Source organism: Rhinolophus ferrumequinum, chromosome X (assembly GCF_004115265.2).
Source record: "Rhinolophus ferrumequinum isolate MPI-CBG mRhiFer1 chromosome X, mRhiFer1_v1.p, whole genome shotgun sequence".
In the NCBI taxonomy this organism is placed as follows: domain Eukaryota; kingdom Metazoa; phylum Chordata; class Mammalia; order Chiroptera; family Rhinolophidae; genus Rhinolophus; species Rhinolophus ferrumequinum.
In genome coordinates this window covers 49,992,418-50,013,201 of record NC_046284.1, presented here as the reverse complement: position 1 = coordinate 50,013,201, position 20,784 = coordinate 49,992,418, and the positions used below count along the sequence as shown (strand labels likewise).

General features: G+C 38.3%; 1 protein-coding gene across 1 annotated transcript in view; it reads left to right on the top strand.

Annotated features, from left to right (window-relative positions):
• Positions 1-20,784, top strand: part of IL1RAPL2 (interleukin 1 receptor accessory protein like 2) — a 1,393,401-nt gene that overhangs the window by 190,181 nt on the left and 1,182,436 nt on the right. The gene's annotated exons all lie outside the window — the stretch shown is intronic.

The following is a 20,784-nucleotide window of genomic DNA, read 5'->3' as shown; positions in this document are numbered from 1 at the left end:
TATTTCAGTGCTGGGAAATATCTCAGAGGCTCTGTAAACTTTTAATGGCCTGTCAGCCAACTTACCTGTATGCCAGAGCCAACTGTATTCGAAAAAGTTCTACCAAGTATGAATGTATTACTTTTGTTTCTAAGTTAAAAAATATTAGAGGAGGAATATATTACCAGGTGCTTACTGTAACGGACAGAATAGAAAATATTGGAAAATGTAGAGAAGTGTTCTTTGCTTTTTAGCAGTTTGCAGTTTTATACTGGAGATAACATGAAAGTGTCTGACACCTTCAGTGAACAACATTCTCTGATATAGAAATGTTGGGAATGTGGCACGGTGTTTAAGTGGTGCTGGAGTTCAGAGGAGTGGGGATCATTAAGTAAACTTCTTATGATGGCAATATAGTAGATTTTGAGAGCAGACTTCAGCATTCACATTTTGTTGCAGCTTCCTCCTTTCCCGTTCACACCTCTTTTCAACAAGTTTGATGGTGGTGAATTCCGTAAGCAGGGCTCTTATTGCTACCAGTAACTCATTTTGTTGATTTCCTATCCAGTGACTCCTTAGGGAGGAAGACGGGTGATGGGTTTCATAATGTGATAAATACTTGGATGCCTACATCTGGGAGATAGAGATATTTGTACACAATATTATGGAAATAGGCAAGCTTACATTGAGAACAGTTTTATTAAAAAGCAAGCTATGTTTTGATGTGTGTGGAGGGATTTATTCTGTCCTTGGTATCAAAATTTTATGTTTTCATAAATATTTGTCTATATGTAAGTAGTATTTCCATGAGGGAATAGGTAGATAGAAGTGGTGATAGTGCTAAAGATTTTCCCAGCGATAAAAATTAATGCATATTTCCCCTTATAGTTCAGAACAGGAAAAGAGTACTTAAAGTAAGAGGCGTTTACTTGAGTTAAAGAGTAGTTTCTCTGCAATCGAGTTCCCTTTCCTCTTTTCTTTCTTTGAGTGATTTAACATGTCCTATTCAAGGCTTTTATTGCTCCTCTGTGGTACTATTTCTTTATGGACCTCAACATGTTGCTGCATGTGGAACAGTTCAGAGATTTGATTGAAACATGGCCTTGATTTTCCCACTAGCTCTTCCTTCCAAATGAACCTACCTCATAGGAAAGTATAAAGTCATTTGTGGGAGGGGATTTGAGAGTTAGGTTCCCTTATTTGGAGTCAAATATTTCAGCATTCTGGCCTGGAGCCTGGTAGGTAGCAGGGAAAATATACTCCTTTGTGCCTTCCCAGACTGGCTTACATCAGGGCTGCAGAGCATATATTATGAGCTGATGTCACTGGGTAAAAATATGTTTATTTTGACCCCTAGGAGCAAGTCATCCCTGAGGAAAGAGACAGTTTCAGCAGCCTCATTGATGAGCAGAGCTGAGAAGAAATCATTTGTTTTCATGGAGGAGGAAAAAAATCTTTAAAGCAAGACCTCGCCACCTAACTTTTTTTTTTTTTTTTTTTTAGCTTCACAGCTGAATTCTCCTCACCAGTAAATCTTTTCTTTTCTTTTTTTTTTTTCTTAATTTATTTGGGTGACAATTGTTAGTAAAATTACATAGATTTCAGGTGTACAATTCTGTATCACATCATCTATAAATTACATTGTGTGTTCACCACCCAGAGTCAGTTCTCCTTCCATCACCATATATTTGATCCCCCTTTACCCTAATCTCCCACCCCCCAACCCCCTTACCCTCTGGTAACCACTAAATTACGTTCCCCAGATTAATTTTCAAAACCCCGTGGCCATCTTGTGGTTACTGATTGTTTTCTAATCCCCTCACCATCCCCCTTACCCCCACCCCCCCCCGCCCATCTAGCAACCCTCAGTTTTTCCTCTTTATCTCCAAAACTGTTTCTGATTAGTTCATTCACTTATTCTTTTCTTTAGATTCTGCATATAAGTGAGATCATATGGTACTTATCTTTCTCTGTCTGACTTATTTCACTTAACATAATGTTCTCTAGGTCCATCCATGTTGTTGCAAATGGTAAGATGTCTTTCTTCTTTATGGCTGCATAATACTCCAGTGTATAAATGTACCACAGTTTCTTAATCCAGTCATCTACCGATGGGCATTTCGGTTGTTTCCATGTCTTAGCTATTGTGTATAGTGCTGCAATAAACATAGGAGTGCATAAAGATTTTTGAATTGGAGTTTTGGATTTCTCCGGATAGATACCTAGGAGTGGAATTACTGGATCATAGGGTAGTTCCATTTTCAGATTTTTGAGATACCTCCATACTGTTTTCCATAGTGGCTGCACCAATCTGCAATCCCACCAACAGTGCACAAGCGTTCCCTTTTCTCCACATCCGTGCCAGCACTTGTTGTTTGTTGATTTATTGATGATAGCCATTTTGGCTGGGGTGAGGTGATATCTCATTGTGGTTTTTATTTGCATTTCTCTGATGGTTAGTGAGGTTGAGCATTTCTTCATATGTCTGTTTGCCATCTGTATATCCTTTTTAGAAAAATGTCTCTTCAAGTCCTCTGCCCATTTTTTAATTGGGTCGTTTGTTTTTTTGGAGTTGATTTGAGTGAGTTTATTTATAGATTTGTGATATTAATCCCTTATCTGATATATCATTGGCAAATATCTTTTCCCATTCAGTAGGATCCCTTTTTGTTTTATTGATGGTTTCCTTTGCTGTGAAAAAACTTTTTAGTTTGATATAATCCCACATGTTTATTTTTTCTCTTACTTCCCTCGCACGAGGGGATATATCAGTAAAAATCTTACTCCGGGTAATGTCTATGAGGTTTCTTCCTATATTTTCTTCTAGGTATTTTATGGTTTCAGATCTTACATTTAAGTGTTTAAGCCATTTTGAATTTATTTTTATATATGGTGTAAGGAGGTGGTCCAGCTTCATTTTTTGGCATGTGTCTGTCCAGGTTTCCCAGCACCACTTATTGAATAGACTGTCTTTACTCCATCGTACATTCTTGCTTCCATTGTCGTAGATTAAATGACCATATAGGCATGGATTTATTTCTGGACTCTCTATTCTGTTCCATGGATTCATGTGTCTGTTTTTATGCCAGTACCATCCTGTTTTGATTACTGTAGCCGTGTAGTATAATTTGAAGTCAGGTATTGTTATACCTCCCATTTTGTTCTTATTTCTCAAGATTGCTGAGGCTATACGGGGTCTTTTATGGTCCCATATAAATTTTGGGATTATATGTTCTATTTCTGAGAAAAACGTCGTTGGTACTTTGATAGGAATTGCGTTGAATATGTATATTGCCTTAGGCAGTATGGACATTTTAACTATATTAATTCTTCCTATCCATGAACATGATATGTGTTTGCATCTATTTATATCTTCTTTCATTCCTTTCTTCAGTGTCTTATAATTTTCTGAGTACAGATCTTTTACTTCTTTGGTTAAATTTATTCCCAGGTATTTTACAGTCTTTGGAGCAATTGTAAATGGGATTGTTTTTTTAAATTTCTCCTTCTGATGTTTTATTCACTAGTAAATCTTAATTTCACAAAATCTGTAGCTATTATCGCATGTGTCTTTTTTTCTTTCACAAGGTACAAATCACAACAATGAAAAGTGATGAATTGGGTTATTAGAAAAGGCAGCAACTGTGCCTTTTTAGGGCCCCACCTAGAGGACCTGTTCTGTTGTTTGGATTTCTCCAGGAGTCCAAATTCCCTCCTTGGAAGCCTTTGGGTTATGGGGTATATATAAATTTGTTTGCTGTAAAATTACTCCAGTTACATTGGAGACTCAGACACATTCTTGCTCCTGCTGCTGGGACTTAGCAATTTGTATGAATAATTTGTGTGAACAAATTGTCCCTGTCTGTATGGAACCTGTGAGACTCTTGTCCTTCATAACAAAAAGAGGATGTCATCTTCAGGGTCCTCACTGACTAAAATGGGTAAGTAGCATTGAAACAGATGGCAATCTGAAGTTCCTATGGTGGTTTCAAAATCCAGGCAGGTATTCTGAACAAAAAAACTAATGAAGAAGTCTTCCCTGTATGCGAACCGTGCCAGGGAAAGCATTTGTTTCAATTCCTACTTCTCTCTGTGTGCTGCTGACCTCATGCAGGGATCTCGCTTCCACTAGAGCAATGCTGATCCTTGTGACATTTGCAGGGAGAACTCTAGGCTTGGAATCAAGAGACCCAGTTCTAATTCCATCCCTGACATTAACTGTCCGAATAACCTTGAGAAACTTATTGCACTTTTTTGTGTTTCATTTTCCTTGTCTATGAAATAAGACTAACAATACCTGCACTGGCTATTTCACAGGGACGTTGGAAAAATGAAACAAGGAAATGGGTGCTCTAGAATCCTTTGAAAGATGAAAACGAAAGTGTTATTCAAACTACAGGTATTGTGGGGAAATTATTATTGTTTAATATCTTTATAGCTCTTCAAGATCAAGCTCTTTGGTGCCTTTGCTCAGAGAAAAAAGACGGCTGATGCAAGACACTGCCACGGATATTATGGAGAATGAGTAGGGAAGGGCCTGGAGAAACTGGACCTTTCTGGAAGCATTAAGCAGCAGAAGGAAACAGGAACATTCATGGGCTGGCCCAAAGAGTAAAGAAGGCTACTGGGGCCCTGATTTAGACATTGTGCAGCTATGGGAAGGAAAGTACTGCCGTGCTTCCGGTGGAAAATGTTGCTATCAGAACCCACTAATGGTGACTCCTCATTCTCTCCTCCTAGGGAGAAAGAGACGGCAGGGGGGAAACATTTTTAGAAAGGTGGCCAATGTGTAGGGTAAGGCCAGGAGTGCAAAGGCTTGGGGGAAGATGGTGGTTCTTCCCATTTCTTCTCTCCCTTACAGTTATGTAAGATCTCTTATTTCTCCATAAAGACCAAATCCTGCTACCTAAGTTGTAATTATCTCTTCAACCCCCAAAACAATATTTGCTACAACTGAATTACAGTATGTCCCGAGGAGTTAGTACTTCTCTCAGATTTGGTACAAGGCAATTTAACCTATGTGATAAAGGGGGCTAACCTGACTTGTGAGAACTCTGTCTCCTTTTCTTTCCCCCATGCCACTGAAAGAAGGGTTGGAATGATGAGGGCAGTATTTCCCACAGTATGTTCTGTCCAGTACTAATTTCTGTAAGTGTTCTTTTTTTCCAGAAAAGGGGTCAAATAAATTGGTAAATGCTTCATGGTATGGTTCCCTCTAGGAAATTTGCCACGCATGTTAGGATAGTGAAAACACTGAGAAATTTAACGGTAAAGAAATTGGTTTAATTTTGCTTAACCCAGCATTTCATAAACTTATTTTCTTTTGGAAGCTCCCTTTTCATGTAATACTAATCAGAATTTCTCTTGTTCAATACAAGGCTTTTGAGAGGCAAATTCGTTTTCGAATACAACCATAATTCTGGTTATTATGCCAGATAGAAAGCCTCAGGTTTGCTGGTTAGCCTTCTCCAAGATTAAAATCATCACACTAAGACAGTGATACAATCAGGACAGTGATGTTTTTTGTCCAAACAAACTATTAAAATACTAGGATAATTTGACCTCTCCATTGTAAGATAGCCAAACAATGAAAGTAATCAACACATACTGTGTGCTCCCTATGAGACAGCCAATGTGCTCAGCCCTTTCTCTGTTTACTTTTAAGTCTAACAACAACCCTCAAGATAGGTTAAGTGGTTCCCCATTTTAGAGCCCAGAGAACTGAGGGATAGAGGTTAAATAAATCACCAAAGGTCACAAACATAATAAGAGGCAGAGTGGGGATATGAATTCAGATCCATTTAACTCCAGAGTTCATGAGTTGGATTTACAATATTTCAAGTTAGATCTTGACTCCTAAGCAGAAAATGGCATCAAAAATTTCAAAATTCTGTATCTGAATAATTTATCAGCCAAGACTACAGCATTCAGGAGCCTATCTTTTGGTTAAGCAGGCCTCCACCTGCATCACCAGAGTCAGTGTGAGTATTATTATAGGTATCACTCACCTACAGAACAGCTAGTCAGTTTAAAGTGCTCTGAGAATCACAGTATGAGTATCTTTAGATTTTCAAAAACTTCTTTTTGACCACTTTACTAAGTTTTAAGCCAATTTTTCACTGCCATTGCTGGAGGCCCTCTCATTAAGCCACTTGCTCGGTGTTTATAAATAGAATGTCCTTCAAGTGAGTGTCTTTAATTGTTTGTGTTCCTCCTCAATCTCACTAGCACCCTGTCCATTCCTTTCTCATCACTCTAGAGAGTCAGCATAAAGCCTCCTTTCATGGACATATGGAAACAACTTCATTCCTCTAGACAAAGCTGGCTCCATCTCAAGATGGCACCCACTTATTATAGCTTACTTTTATTACACATTTATTATATGTCAGGCATGTCCTAAGTGTTTTACATGAATTAACTCATTTTATAATCACGGCAACGCTATGGAGGAGGTATTATTATTTACCCTCATTTTACATATGAGAGAACTGAGCTTCAGCGGGGTTAAGCTACTTTGCTAAAGATTATACACTTGCTTTGTTTCCCCGAAAATAAGACATAGCCGGACAATCAGCTCTAATGCATCTTTTGGCGCAAAAAATAATATAAGACCCGGTCTTATTTTATTATAATATAAGACCATGTAATATAATATAATATAATATGATATGATATAATACTGGGTCTTATATAATATAAGACCGGGTCTTATATTAATTTTTGCTCCAAAAGACGCATTACAGCTGATTGTCCAGCTAGGTCTTATTTTCGGGGAAACACAGTAGTAATCTAGTTCTCAAACCCAGAGCTGTATGACTCCAGAGCATGTACTATTAATCACTATATTATACTAGTTTTGCTACACCTGGGTTAGTCTTTCCCCCACCAGAATCTCGGCTTTCTAGCTCTGCCACTCTGGTTAGTAACTATCTAGTTCAGTAGTTCTCCAACTTGCTTCAGTGTGCATCAAAATCACCTAGAAGCCTTGTGAAAACATGGATTTCTAGACCCCTTCCCCAGAGCTTTTGGTTTAAGAGGTGGGGCAGGGGTACAGGGATGGGAGTGGAAGCTGAGAATTTGCATTCCTGACAAATTCCCAGGTGTGGTCCGAAGACCATATAGAAAACCACTATTAACCATTACTTTGACCAACTCTTTTTTATAAGCTGGTTGGCTCTTCTTTTTAGTGTTTATTAAAACACAACAAAATATTTCTATTTTGATCCATTTAAAACATCATCTAAAATGCACATCTCCAAGTTATTTTTTTTCCAAAGTAGTTTCACTGTACTATGCCTTGATCAGATTCTTGAGCAGTAGTTTGGTACACAGGTGTGGTTTTAGGGATTTACCTCCAAGTAATCCCCCCAGTGGCTTACAACTCACCATTAGCAACATCCCTTAAATACTTGAGGTGACATTTAACTTGATTAAGGAAATGAAAAGTGGCAATAAAGAGTGCCTAGATTTTATTGGTGGTTGCCAACCTCTTATCTTCAGATCTGTGATGCTCCAAAAAGTTTGTACAAGGGCTCCATGACACTGTGCACACAAGTGTCTGTAGATGGAATCAGTAAGAAATAGCACATATATATGTACAGTTATTTTCCAACCTAATTAGATGCTGATTTCATTAATAAAATACAAATTCTTTTATAAATACTACTGGATTTATAATAGCTTTCTGTCATTATGTTGTATTTACATTTCACCAGCAGCTATATAAAGATCAACTTTTTTTTTGACATTTAGGAAGGTGCCTCAATTAAAAAGTTGTGAAGTACTGTTTTATCTGAACAATTTATTAACACTATTCACTAGCAAAGAGCATACCTCCGACAGAGGGGAGTCCAGGTCAGTTTTGATAAGCAAAGGAAACAGAGGAAGTTACAGAGCATGGGGTATTGCTTAAGGAGGACATGATCTGCAGGACCGCGGTAGTGGGGGCCTTCTGAGACACTAAGGGCCAGTGTGAGAGTATCAGTCGGAGAGGAAGAGGGCAACAACAGCTTTTGCCCAAATGTCCAGAGGATCCACTGACCAGCTGATTTGTCCTTAGATAACTGTGTGTCTCAGGTGAACAACCATCCATACCAGTGGTATTTTCAGCCTTCCAGAGGGACCATGGAAATCATTAGGATAGCAGTGTCTCCCTCTGGGACTTGTGTGCCTAATGCAGGGAAATGCATTGCCACTTTATTCTGATTACATTATCTAGTCAAATCACTTCAGCATACCCAGCACACAGCCCCCAAAATAGGAAAGAATTGGTGGCAGTCATAAAATTTAGAGTCTCTTTGATGAAGTAATTATGTTTAGGGATTCAGGCTCTGATTGCTACTTAGATTGTGAGAAAATATTGCTGGACAAGGTGCTGAGCAAATTCAAGTTGTCATTAAGAAGACTGTGGTTGGTATCATAAAATTATATCCATTATTCAGATAAATGTTCCATGCCCTCTTAATAGTCTGCTTCCTCATTGACTTGCGCATTCAGTTTGAGTTGATTTTTTTTTTTTTGCTTTTATTTAAGAGGAATAGGACAAATGGTGCTCATATTATCTTACTGGAACTTCATAGATGCCATAAATATTTGTAAATCAGGATAGAGTTATATATGTATTTTCGTGGTCTATAAGTCCAAGTTTAAGTTTGCTTTCATTATTTGACAGTTTGGTCACGGTAATAGTATGCGACTTAGTAGCACTTTAGGGTTGATTCAAAGGGAAGGAACAATTCTGTTTTATGTTTTTATTTCTAGGAATAGCTGAATTCAGTTTAATGTAATTGGTACTCAAAAGACAGCTATTCAACCCTTTCTTTATAGGTTTCCACGGTTTCATTTTCATTTCCACCCGCTTGTATAGAAGCCATTTAAAAATGTATTTCTATAACTATTTAAAAAAATGTGTCTTCAAATTTTCCTCCCAGTAGATTTTACAACAAACACTTACTTTCAAATAACTTCCCCCATGCAACCTGAACACTCCTGAATTACTTTGCCCTCCTACCTATCCCTCCTACCATCCCTTAATGAGGGCTCAGAAAATGCAAACTCACGTTAACATCAGCCTAAGGAAACAGTATCAGGGAAATAAATTGATTTCCAATGAAAAGTTACATCATGTAGTATATAGCTGGATAGAACTGATTTGTAATTTAGCTGTTTATTTGTAGTTAATGTTTCTACTGTTGATATAATTAATAAATTTTACATTACTGTAATCTACCCATATACACATTTTTGTGCATGCATGCACAATTTTAAATCACTTCAGCCATTGTATGCACAGTTTTGTTTTACTTTTTCAATTAACACATCGATATTTTCACATGTTTGTCCATAGTGTTCATGATTCTAATTTCTAATAGCTGCTTGATATTCCATCTTGTTGATCTAACATAATTTACTTAGCCATTCCCCTTATCTGTTGTGTTTTGCTTATCTGTTTTATTATTTATTTATCTTCTATTAGAGTGGCTAAGCAAAAATTTGACTTTACAATCATAGTTCTCTAGAGTATCAATCCCTGGGTATTTCTGTTTGACTTCCCATCTCTCTCATTTCTACCTAGGTTGGTCTGAACTCTGCCATATAAAGTTGGTAACCTAGTGAAAACTTTTTACATACAGTATAAGGTTGCAAAGTGATACCTATAGTGAAGAGAGCTCCCTGTTTGGTGTTTCAAATCATCTCATTTAGTCTTCTCAACATGTTTATAAGAAGATCTTGAATTATTTACACACTTGGGATGAAGGAAAATGATGAGTGGGTAAGTCGGGTTGTTTGCTGGTTGGGAAGAAGAAAGGAGAGAATAATGGAGGTGATGCATTTATAAGCTCATAACAAGCTGTCCTTCCAGGAGGGTAAATGTGTTAGGATATCCTGTCCTTTTCCCATCATAGGTTTGACATTTGGTCTGCACCAACTCCTCTCTCTGAACTATAAAGCTCTATCCACCCTGGGCATACAATGTATTAATTTCCAAGTATTTCGTGCATATGTGGAGAGACTTCATTTATACCCATACTTGTTTGTGCTCAGGTTGGCAGTGAGTCATCTTGCAAAAATACAGGAAAATCAGTGAGATGAGGGACACCTTTGATTAAGATCTTCTCTGTCAGGCCCTTTTTGAATAGGTGCCAGCTTCCTACTACTTGGGGCTCTCAGTTTTGCACAATAGAGTCTAAAACATATCCAGGTAAGAGCACATTTTTCCCACTTTTGAGGTTAACATTTGAAATGTTTCTAAGTGGGGGAAGTTTCCTATGCTTATCCTGATTTTAAATTCGGTTCAAACTCTGCCCCCCATTTCTAAGAAATATCATTTTCTATCCTGCTTGAGCATTAGGTTACTTTTTTTTCTCCCGAGGCCGCTAGCCTGAAGACTTCTTTAGGGTGCTGCTAAAGAATGGTATCATAGTTTATTCATTCTTTGCAATTCCATCAGAATGCCTGATATTTTGTTGAAAAATGTGGAGACCAGACTGATTGACCTAGCCTTGTTGTGATCAGCAGTTTTCAGCAGTGACTCCCGAGGCTTAACTTTGAAATCCTTGTACATTTGATCGGTAAAAACAGAGTAGGGTATTGAAATGTGAAAAGAGCTGCTACTGTGTGGGTATCTAATGATCTTATTGTACCACAGTAGTTTTCATTGTAGTGGGGACACAGAAGGAGTTCAGAGACTCTTTTTGGTCACGATGTGAACAATCAGGAAGAGAGAGTAAACAAACTTTATTTCACAGAAGGTTCTGGTGATAAGTAGTGAATTTAACATATATTCAAAATTATTCTATTTTTCTCCCTTTACATCAATGGGTCAAAAAGTATACACTAAGCAGCTGCTCTATTTAAGACCATGTGCAAAGTACTATGGGAGATATGGTGATCTATTAAACTGGTTCTTCTCCCTTCGAGCTTAACTTCTAGCTGGGGTTTCAAGTCATGAAAAATTAGGTAACAGAGGAGATAAATAGTTCAAGGCAATAATGGAAGAGGTGTCATGAGACAAAACATTATTATCTGACAAATGAATGGTACTGACAAGTGTTCTAGGAGTTGTGAGAAGAAAGAGCTGAGAGGCATGCTGATATAGTACCTTTTCTCTGGCTGTTCTCTCTGCCTGAAATATCCTTTCCATACATCCCTCCCTACCTGTAACACTCCCATTTATCTTTCAAGATACCATTCAGGCATAGCCTCCTCACTGCAATCTTTGTCAACTCGCCCAAACAGAGTTAATTTTGTTACCTTCCATGAGCTCGTAGAAACTGAAACTCACTGAGTGTAAGAACTCATATTTTATTACTGTAATTATTTGTTTACACATTAGACTCTTCTACTAGGTAGAAAATCTCAAGAGTAGGGACAATTTGATATAAATTTATCTTTCTGTTCCAAAAATCTGCTTTACAGTTGGATATGTGAGTATAGTCAGGGTTTAATACATTTGTTGAAATGAAATTAAATGAATGTAGTGGAGAGAGCACTGGATTTGGAGTTTGAATTAGAACAGTGCCTGGCATAGTAAATGTTTATTTTCCTGAAATGTGTGTCATTTTACTTCTCTGAACTGTTCAATATTAAACTAGGAGTGGTTCTCAAAGATTTCGTATAACAGATGATGATGATGATGATGATGATGATGATGATGATGATGATAATGGCAGCTAATGTTTGACTGCAAACCTGCTATGTGCTAAGCACAGAAGATAGATTAGCTCTTTCAACTCTCAAAATTATCTTTCAACCCTCCAAATAACATTACATGGTAGATACTACTATTGCACTAATTTTCCAGATGAACAAATCGAGACTCCAAGAGGTTGAATAATTTGCTCAAAGTCACATAGCTAGATAGTGTTGAAATGCGTACTTTAGTTCAAATCTTTTTAAACCTAGAGGCCTGTGCTCTTAACAGGTACACTAGTCATTCTCAACCCTGACTGTACATTAGAAGCACTAGGTGGTGGCCTTTTGATGGCCAGGTACAACTCTCCTGGGATTCTGGTCCAGTTTGTCTGGGGAGGGGACTGAACGTTAGCGATTTTTGAAAGGCCCCCAAGTGATTGTATTGTGCCACAAAGTTTGAGAACTACTGCATTATATTGTTCAGCCTTTGAGACTGCAGCTTACCCTTGTGAAATGGAAGGGTTTAGATGGTCAAGAGAAAGAAGCACATTCTAGATCAGAAATTTTTAAGCATTAAGATGATGCACAACTATCTGAATGTGTCTTATTTCTCTGAAACATGAGTCCTTTGTTGTATCAAAGCTACTTGGAGCTGAGTTCATAGACCAGACTTCATCCCTGCTGCAAATGCATTTTTAGACAGTTTCAATACAATTTCCCAGTTTCAGAAAGAGGTGGCTTCTTCACTGGCTTGTGCTGTGTCTCCTGCCACCAACGACTCTTCTGTCAGCGATCAAGGGGACACACTCTTTCCTTAGATAGGGACAGTAGATTCTCTTTGCCTCATATACTGGACTGCAAACCTGCCAATTTCTGAGCAATAGTTTTAATTTGTAATTTGTGAATCAAATTATCTGCTTGAGAAAGCTGGAGTAAAAGAATTTTCAAAAAGACACAGAATGGCCTCTCCTTACTTTATGGTACAACACTTGTAACAGGGCTGGCTTTACAGGACACTTGAAAACTTTCCTCTCTGGCCAGTGCACTAAAACAAGCAGCTTATCTGGGGTCTTGGCAGCTGCTGCTGCTGATGTTGGGGGTGGCTTCCTAAGGACAATATCCCTGAAAGATAGAGAACTGGAAAGAAATTGGTAGCAAACCAGCTGCTGACTAACTCTTGAGTGTTCTGAAAGACTCACTGCAGTAGAATTGCCAGGAAAGGGGCTCCTTGATTAGGGACATTTCAGAGTGCTCAGATTGTTTGCCTTTTATAAGCATACCACCTAAACTCTGCTGGCAGTACACTTTCTTCAGACAACTTAATCTTTTGGCTAGATTAACTGCTTAAAAATACAATTATCCAGCTGGGAAGGGTGATTTGGGGGCTTTGTGGTAATGGGATCCAGGGGAGGACTGTTGTTCTCTGTAAATTGGAAAGCAGTATCTTGGCATGGTTGCCTCTAAACGTCTTAGTTGCAGAGGTTTATGGTGCTGAAAAGGGAAAAAGATCACCCTGGATGAAACCCAGACCCGTATAATTCAATTTATTCCCTTTCAGTTTTGAAAGTTTGCTCATATCAAAATAGACTGGGGCAAATGGTGTTTGGATTTCGTTACTCTTTGCACCTTGCTAGAATCAACTCTGATTTTTATTTTTTTAATTAAATTTATTGAGGTGACAATGGTTAGTAAAATTACATAGGTTTCAAGTGTACAATTCTGTAATACATCATCTATATATCACATTGTGTGTTCACCACCCAGAGCCAGTTCTCCTTCCATCACCATATATTTGATTTCCTTTACCCTCATCTACCACCCCACTACTCCCTTACCCCCGGGCAACCACTAAACTGTTGTCTGTCTGTGAGTTTTTGTTTTTTTATTTGTTCGTCTTATTCCTTTGTTGCTTTCAGTTTTATATTCCACATATGAGTGAAATCATACAGTTCTCGACCTTTCCTGTCTGACTTATTTTGCTTAGCATAATAATCTCAAGATCCATCCATGTTGTCACAAATGGCACTATTTTACCTTTTCTTATGGCTGAGTAATATTCCATTGTGTATATATACCACATGTTCTTTATCCAGTCATCTATTGAAGGACAGTTTGGTTGTTTTCATGTCTTGGCCATCATAAATAAAGCTGCAATGAACATCGGAGTGCATATATCTTTATAAATAAATGTTTTCAGATTTTTTTGGTATATTCTCAGGGGGGATTGCTGGGTCATATGGTAATTCTGTTCTTCACTCTGCCTTCCGTAGTGGCTGCACCAATCTACTTGTCCATTCCCACCAACAGTGTATGAGGGTACCTTTTTCTCCACAGCCTCTCCAAACTTGTTAGTATTTCACTTGTTGATGATTGCCATTCTGACTGGTGTGAGGTGATGCACCCATAGCATTGATAAGCAGATATTTGGCTGGAAAAGAGGGCAGACTCTGAGAAAAATGGTATGGTTCTGAGAAGCAGAACATTTATACTCTTATCAACTAATAGTAAAACCTGTCCTGTGCAATGAAAGATGAGATGGTCTAGATAGTGCTAAGATACTGAATATTAGGGAATAATACAATTATGAAAAGCAAAAATATCCACAGAGATTAGGGGTTCTAGAATCAAGCACATCCAGCGTTTGAATCCTGGCTCTACCCCTTGCTGATTTGAATGATCTGCATTAACTTTCTGAGCCATTTCCTTACCTGACTACATTTGGAGGATTTAATGAGATGATGCATATGTTGTTTAGTAGGTAGTGAACACTCAATAAATATTAGCTATTATTATGAGACTATGATTTCTTATCAGTTCCATCAGGGCCACATATTTTTTCTACCTTCATCCCAGATACTCAGTGTCACCTCAGACTCCATGGCTGCCATTGGCCCCCTTGTGCAGTGCCCTACTTCTCCTGGAGAGTGAGTCCCACAATCCAAATGTTCTTTCTACCCTAAAACTTTACACTTTTGATTCAATCCCTTTGGATGATGCTTCCTGTTATATGGCAATTGACTCCACTATTTACCAATGAGGTGACCTCTGTGAGGCTTATTTCTTCAACTATAAAATAAAAATGATATTACCTTCTTCATATGATTGTTGAGATGATTAACTGAGAGGATTCATGTAAAGGACTTAGCACAGTGCCTGGTCTCTGGTAGTAATCTGTAAATGTTGGCTGCTCTTATCTGTGTATTGTCAAAACAGGATAGTGTGTACACTTGAAACTTGAAACCTACATAACTTTACTAAGCATTGTCAACTCAATAAACTTTAATAAACAAAATAAACAGGATTGTGATGAGAATGGCAGAAAGATGCTAACGAACACAGGTTGAAATGGTGTTTCTTTCATGGCAAAGGATCTGGAAAAATAGAAGAATGTTTACGGAAAGCAGTAGATAGGGCGTGATGTTTCCAGATGAAAGTATGGCTGTCAGGTTTCCACACTTCGCCCTAAAGATGTGCAGCTGTGAACAACACCAGGTGCATGGAGTAAGGATTTTGACAGGCTCTAAAATATCCTTTTGCCTTTATTTATTTATTATTTGTTTATTTGTTTAGTTTTTAATTCTCTTTAGGTCCCACCCAACTCTTCTGCAGACTCTGGCTACAAATCTACCTACCCACCCTTCAGGGGCAAATAAATAATCACAACACTTCCACATTCTTAAGTATTTATGGGGAGACTAAATGAGGGGAAGGTCATTTTTCTGGAAACATCAGATAGCAGGACAGGGCTCAAGCCAGTGTGGGGTCTATTCCTGAAGGGCTCTCGGGATGCTTTGGAATGGGGTTTATCTTTATTCTGAAGTAATAGACCTTGGTTTCGAATTGGAACAAGACATCTCTAGATGGGATGGGTTTTTTTCCTTAGAAAATGCTTAAAATAAAATAATGCAGACTTATAAAATATTCAATTATTATGGCAGTGTATAAGTAGAAAAGTGAAAATCCCTGTTCCTTCATCCATACACCTACCCCGCTGATCCCAACCCCACAGGTAACCATGTTAACTCTTTGTTGTTTATCCTAGATTTCCCCCATCCATATATAAATAAACATGCATGTCCAAAAATAGGATCTTACTCTAAGTATTGATCTGCTTCCCTTCTCACATAACAGCATGTCTTTGAGTTCTTTCTGCGTCAGTACATTAAACTCTTTATCCTTTTTTTTTATCAGCTGCATGATACAGATGGACTTTTGGGTTTCTTCTTTTTTTTCTCTTTATGAACAAAACAAATTTTAGATGATAATGCCACTTATAAGTTAATTAAATTCTCTAAATTCACATAGTTATTAAGTGGGAGAGTCAAGATTTGGACCCATGTTGGCTGACCCCAAAACCCATGGTATTAACTGCTAGGAATTGCCTTTATTTCTAAAACCTAATTACTTCTCATCTAGTTTTCTAATGTAGGCAGAGTTTATGGGGTATCAATAAAAATCTCAGAGTTGTCAGGGACCTTTGAGACAGGTTATTTATTCCAACCTCTGCCTCTACAAATGAATCATTAAATGGTTCCTCTTCAGGAAAAAAATCACTTCTGAAAGTTAATTTTCATAATATAAAACTCTGTTAATTTACTTGCATTTATAGTGGTTGAAGCTCTGCGTTGTTTAAGCAATAATTTATCTTGCATCCTTTATATTTTATATCACCATTTTTTCACATGTGATTCACAGCCTTTTGAAGCAGATAGGGTAAACTATTATTATTATGCCCATTTCACACATGGGAACACTTAGGTCCAGGGAAATTAAAAACTTTAAATTTATATAGTCAGTTGCTGAAGGCAACCTGAATGGTAGGTGAAGGAGTATTGACTTGCCCCTAAAGGCAGTGAGGAGTTATTGAAGCCTTTTGAATAGGGAAATTGTGGGAGTTGGGTGATTGAGGGCAAGTAGATGGTAACATGATAACTTTAAAGCTTATGGTATAGGTGTGGCAAAAGCCAAGATAGTAAGTCAGGTCAGCCATTCAGGTGTGAATAGATAAGGAGCATGAATTATCTTAATAGCTATCAGACTGGAAAGGAGGAGACGGATGAAAGAAATATTGGGATGACAATATTGCTAGAGATTGGTGACTCCATGGAGATGGGGGACTAGAGAAAGAAAAGAGATAATGATGACTGGGAACATATTGGCCAGATTATTTTGATAGTGGAACTGCTTACAAATAAGAAAATCAAGTTTGGAGTGAAGAGTGGTTCAAATTAGGACTTGTTGCATGCTAGTGTTTAGGTGTCTAAGTAGAAATGTGCAGCAACCTTTAGAAAATGTAGGACTAGGATTTGGGTGAGGGCAGTTCTGGATGTTCAGTCTCTGTTAATAGGATTCTATCTCCATAGAGTAGTTCACACACTCAGGATAGTAGGTCTGTAAAGCGACCTTAAAACTCATCTACTCCAACTCTCTCATTCTACTTATGAGACCAATAGATGAAGTAACTTTCCCAGGACGCCAAAGTTCATGGGTGGTGATGAAAAATCAGATTTCCTGAGTGAGTCTCAGTTCCTTGCAGTTCCTGAGTGAGTCTCAGTTCCTTGCTCTTTCCTGATTGTTAGAGGTTGCAAACTAATAATGGACCACTGGTGTTTAACCAGAATAACAGATTGTATTGCTATTCACAAATACTTGCTGCCTCTTTTTGGGGGAGGATTATACTTCCCCTTCCCATTGAAGTCAGCCTTGGCCACATGATGTGCTATGGCCAATGAAATGTGAGCAGAGGTGATGTGCAATAGTTGTAAGAGGAAATTTAAGGCATGATTTAAGAGCAGAGTTTAAGTGCATGATTCATCAGGTTTTCTTTTCTTTTGCCATGAGGTCATTAATATTCTAGATAGAAGTAACTTTGTCAACATGTGTCCTAGACTGAATATGATGTGGAGCAGAGACACAGCTAACCTATAGTAACAAACTTTTGTTGTAAGATTCTAAGGTCATGTGTAAATGTAGCATAACCTAGCCTATCCTAACTGATACAGCCTATATCATTTAAAAAAAATTGAATCAGTGGCTAACATTAAAAAATTTGGAAAGTTAACACAAAAATTCATACTTCAGCTTTCTGATGAAAACTTGGAAGAGCTGGGAAATTTGTCCTACTTATATACACGCCCTGCATTGGCTGGGGCTGAATAGCAACCACCCTCTTAGAAACATAAGCTTTAACATAGTAGTTTACTGCTAGCATCCAATACTCCCTAACTGTATCTTACACCCACCCATCTTTTTCTTTACTGATTTACATTACCTGTCTGGCCCTTGTAAGCATTTAAATTTGCCACTCTGCCTTTATGTCAATTTTTCCTGCTCCTCAGAGAGAAAATTCTAGAGACAAAAAGAACACAGGACTGAAGACAGAACTTTAAGTAATACCCACCTGCAAGGGTGAGAAGAAGATGCCATAACTGGTCAGAAAAGAAAGAAGAAAACCAGAATTGGATAGTTACCCAAACAAACAAAGAACAAGGAAAAGAAGAGTCAAGGAGGGTTGGAGAACCTCAGGGAAAACCACAGAGTTCAAGAATAAAGACAGCGAAAAGCAGCAGGTTATATGTGACCTTTGAAAGAATAATTGCAGTGTTTTGGTCATCATGGAAGCCAGAAGTTAAGAGATTAAGGAGCAAAGGGCTGCCGAGAAAATGGAGTTGCTGAGATAAAATTTTTCATCAATTTAGCATTGGATGGAGGGAGAAAATAATTAGTCTTTAGAATGGCAGCAGAATCAAGCCAAAGGTGTTATTCTCCTCTCTTTTTTTTCTGGGGGGGGGGGCGAGGGGCAACACATGTTTACAAAAACATTGGCAAAAGACCCAGTAAAAGGGAACTAGGTGATTGAAGGAGCAAAGTCTGGAAGGTAGCTGGGAGGCTTGGATGGAGAATACAGAAGCAGTTAATTTTGCAAATAAAGGATAATAGACTTTCATCCAAGTCTACTAATGTATTTGGGATCTTAATAAATCACTAGTAGTGACTCAGAAGAGAGAAGTGCCTGGGCCCCATGGTGGGGTGAGGAATAATGATGACCTTGTGTAGGAGTTTATAGAAGATCTGCTCTCTCTGGTTACAGTCTTGAATGAGGAGCAGACAGGCAATGAAAACTCTGATTACTGAGAGACTGAATGCCATTTGTGGCAGGAACCTGAGCCATGTGCCCAGAAGCAATCTTGGTGCTTTTCTGGCCACCCTTTTGGTCAGATCTTCAATTGCACTAATAAGAAATGTCTCATCACCTATAGGTTAATGAGCTTGGGGAGGAAACATGCAGAGTTTACTCTGATGGCAGGAAGGGAAATGCAAATGGCTATTGAGAAACTTGAAGTGCACCTAAGGGCTTTGAAATTCATTTCAAGAGGCAAACACACTGCTCATCAGGAAGCACCCTCTGAAAAAGGAATCCAGAATGACAAAATATACTAAATTCAATCATTTTCAGCCTGTAATGCTGGACTCCCTGGTGGCCCTTTTGGTGGTCTGTGTACTGGGCCCTTATACTATTAGTATTTATAATATGACAGCATCTATATTTCTGTCACTGACATAAAATAGGCATTTAATTATGCTGTATTAGCATCTCATTATTATGCTTGCATTTGGATAAAAGTAATGACTAACTTACAGACCTTCCCCGTCAAACTGCAAAAAGAGAGAGCCCGTGTGCATCATGGTGTTCATGGGGACCATGCTGTCGTTTGCGCTATGAGCACAATGAGAGCATTGCCAAGGGATTTCCAGTGGGGTCCTAGTGGCAAGTGAAGACAGATAAGATGGTATTGTGTTTGTTTTCATTGCTTTAACAACAGCATTTATGCCACTATATCTGATAAACTCTGTTTTGTGAAGGCACGCAGTTGGGGAGGGTACTTTCATGGAATCTGAGTACTGGGTGGCCCATAAGATCGTTTGCCTTTGGAAGAGACTGGAAGATAGAAACAAAATTATAATTATTGCCCAGTTTTTATGGGGTTTTAGTTACTTTTCCATTCCTTCAGCAGGTTCATTTTTCTGAGTGTTGAATGAGGACAGGATATAGAGAGGAGATTGGTAGTGTGGTGGTGGGAAATAGTCTGCCTCAGAAAGAAATGCACAGGGAGGGAAGGGACTGATTTTTGGACTGTGAAGTAAAAAACAAAGAGCATGATTAGTTCTCAACTTACCTTTATTGTTTTTGTTTTTGTCACCAGGCTACACCAGGCACAAAAATTAATAATTAGTGCAATGGGCAAGACTCATTGTTCAGCTGATTCTATCAAGTATGACAATGACACCTAAGGACATGCTATTATAAAACTAGGTTACCTTTCCTGACATTAACTGTTTTTCTTAATTACATGAATGTAAATGATATACTGGTTCATACTTTTATAGCTGGCCTCAGATAAGAGATTGGGAAATCTTTTCTGAGGAAGCAGTATTTGTGCAGGGACCTCAAGGTTGAGTAGGAGCTAATCAGTGGTGTTGGGGTGAGGAGAAGGGATTGTGTTCCAGACAGAGGAAATATCATTTGCAACTGCCCCGAGATAGGAAGAAGCAGGGAATGTTTGAAGATTTGAAAGAATGTCAATGGAGCATAGTGAGCAAGTGGAGGAGTGGTATCAAAGGAGGATAAAGAGATAGGCAAAGACCAGAAGTGTAAGAATATTCTTTGTGGGATTCAAGGTCCTCTTGAACATTCATTGAAAGCAAGTTCATGATATTGTACTAGAAATTTTCCATAGTCTCAGACTTTTGTTATACTCCACTGTCACTCATTTGAGCATTCATTCAACAAGCATATATTGAATATCTACTGTAAACCATGTACTTTGGGCCACTGAGTTGTATACCTCCCAGATCTTTGCAAATTACAGGCCACTACCAACAATGTGGTCACTTTGTCAGATCTGTCATTATGATACAGTCAGATTCAACTTCTGTTCATTATTATCTTAGGTATAGCATTGCTGGTTTGGAAAACAGGGCCCAATATGAGTGACTTTTGCTGCCAGCAATCTGAGAAATATCTTCCAAGTATGTTCTTAAACTCCTGGTGGGCAAGAGCAAGAGAGAGAAAGGAAACTACAGCTGTGTCTTCATGCCAATGAAATAGCATTTGGGGAGACATTAGGCTTGGTTCTCACAGCTGTCTTCTTCTCACTTCTATGAGCTTCA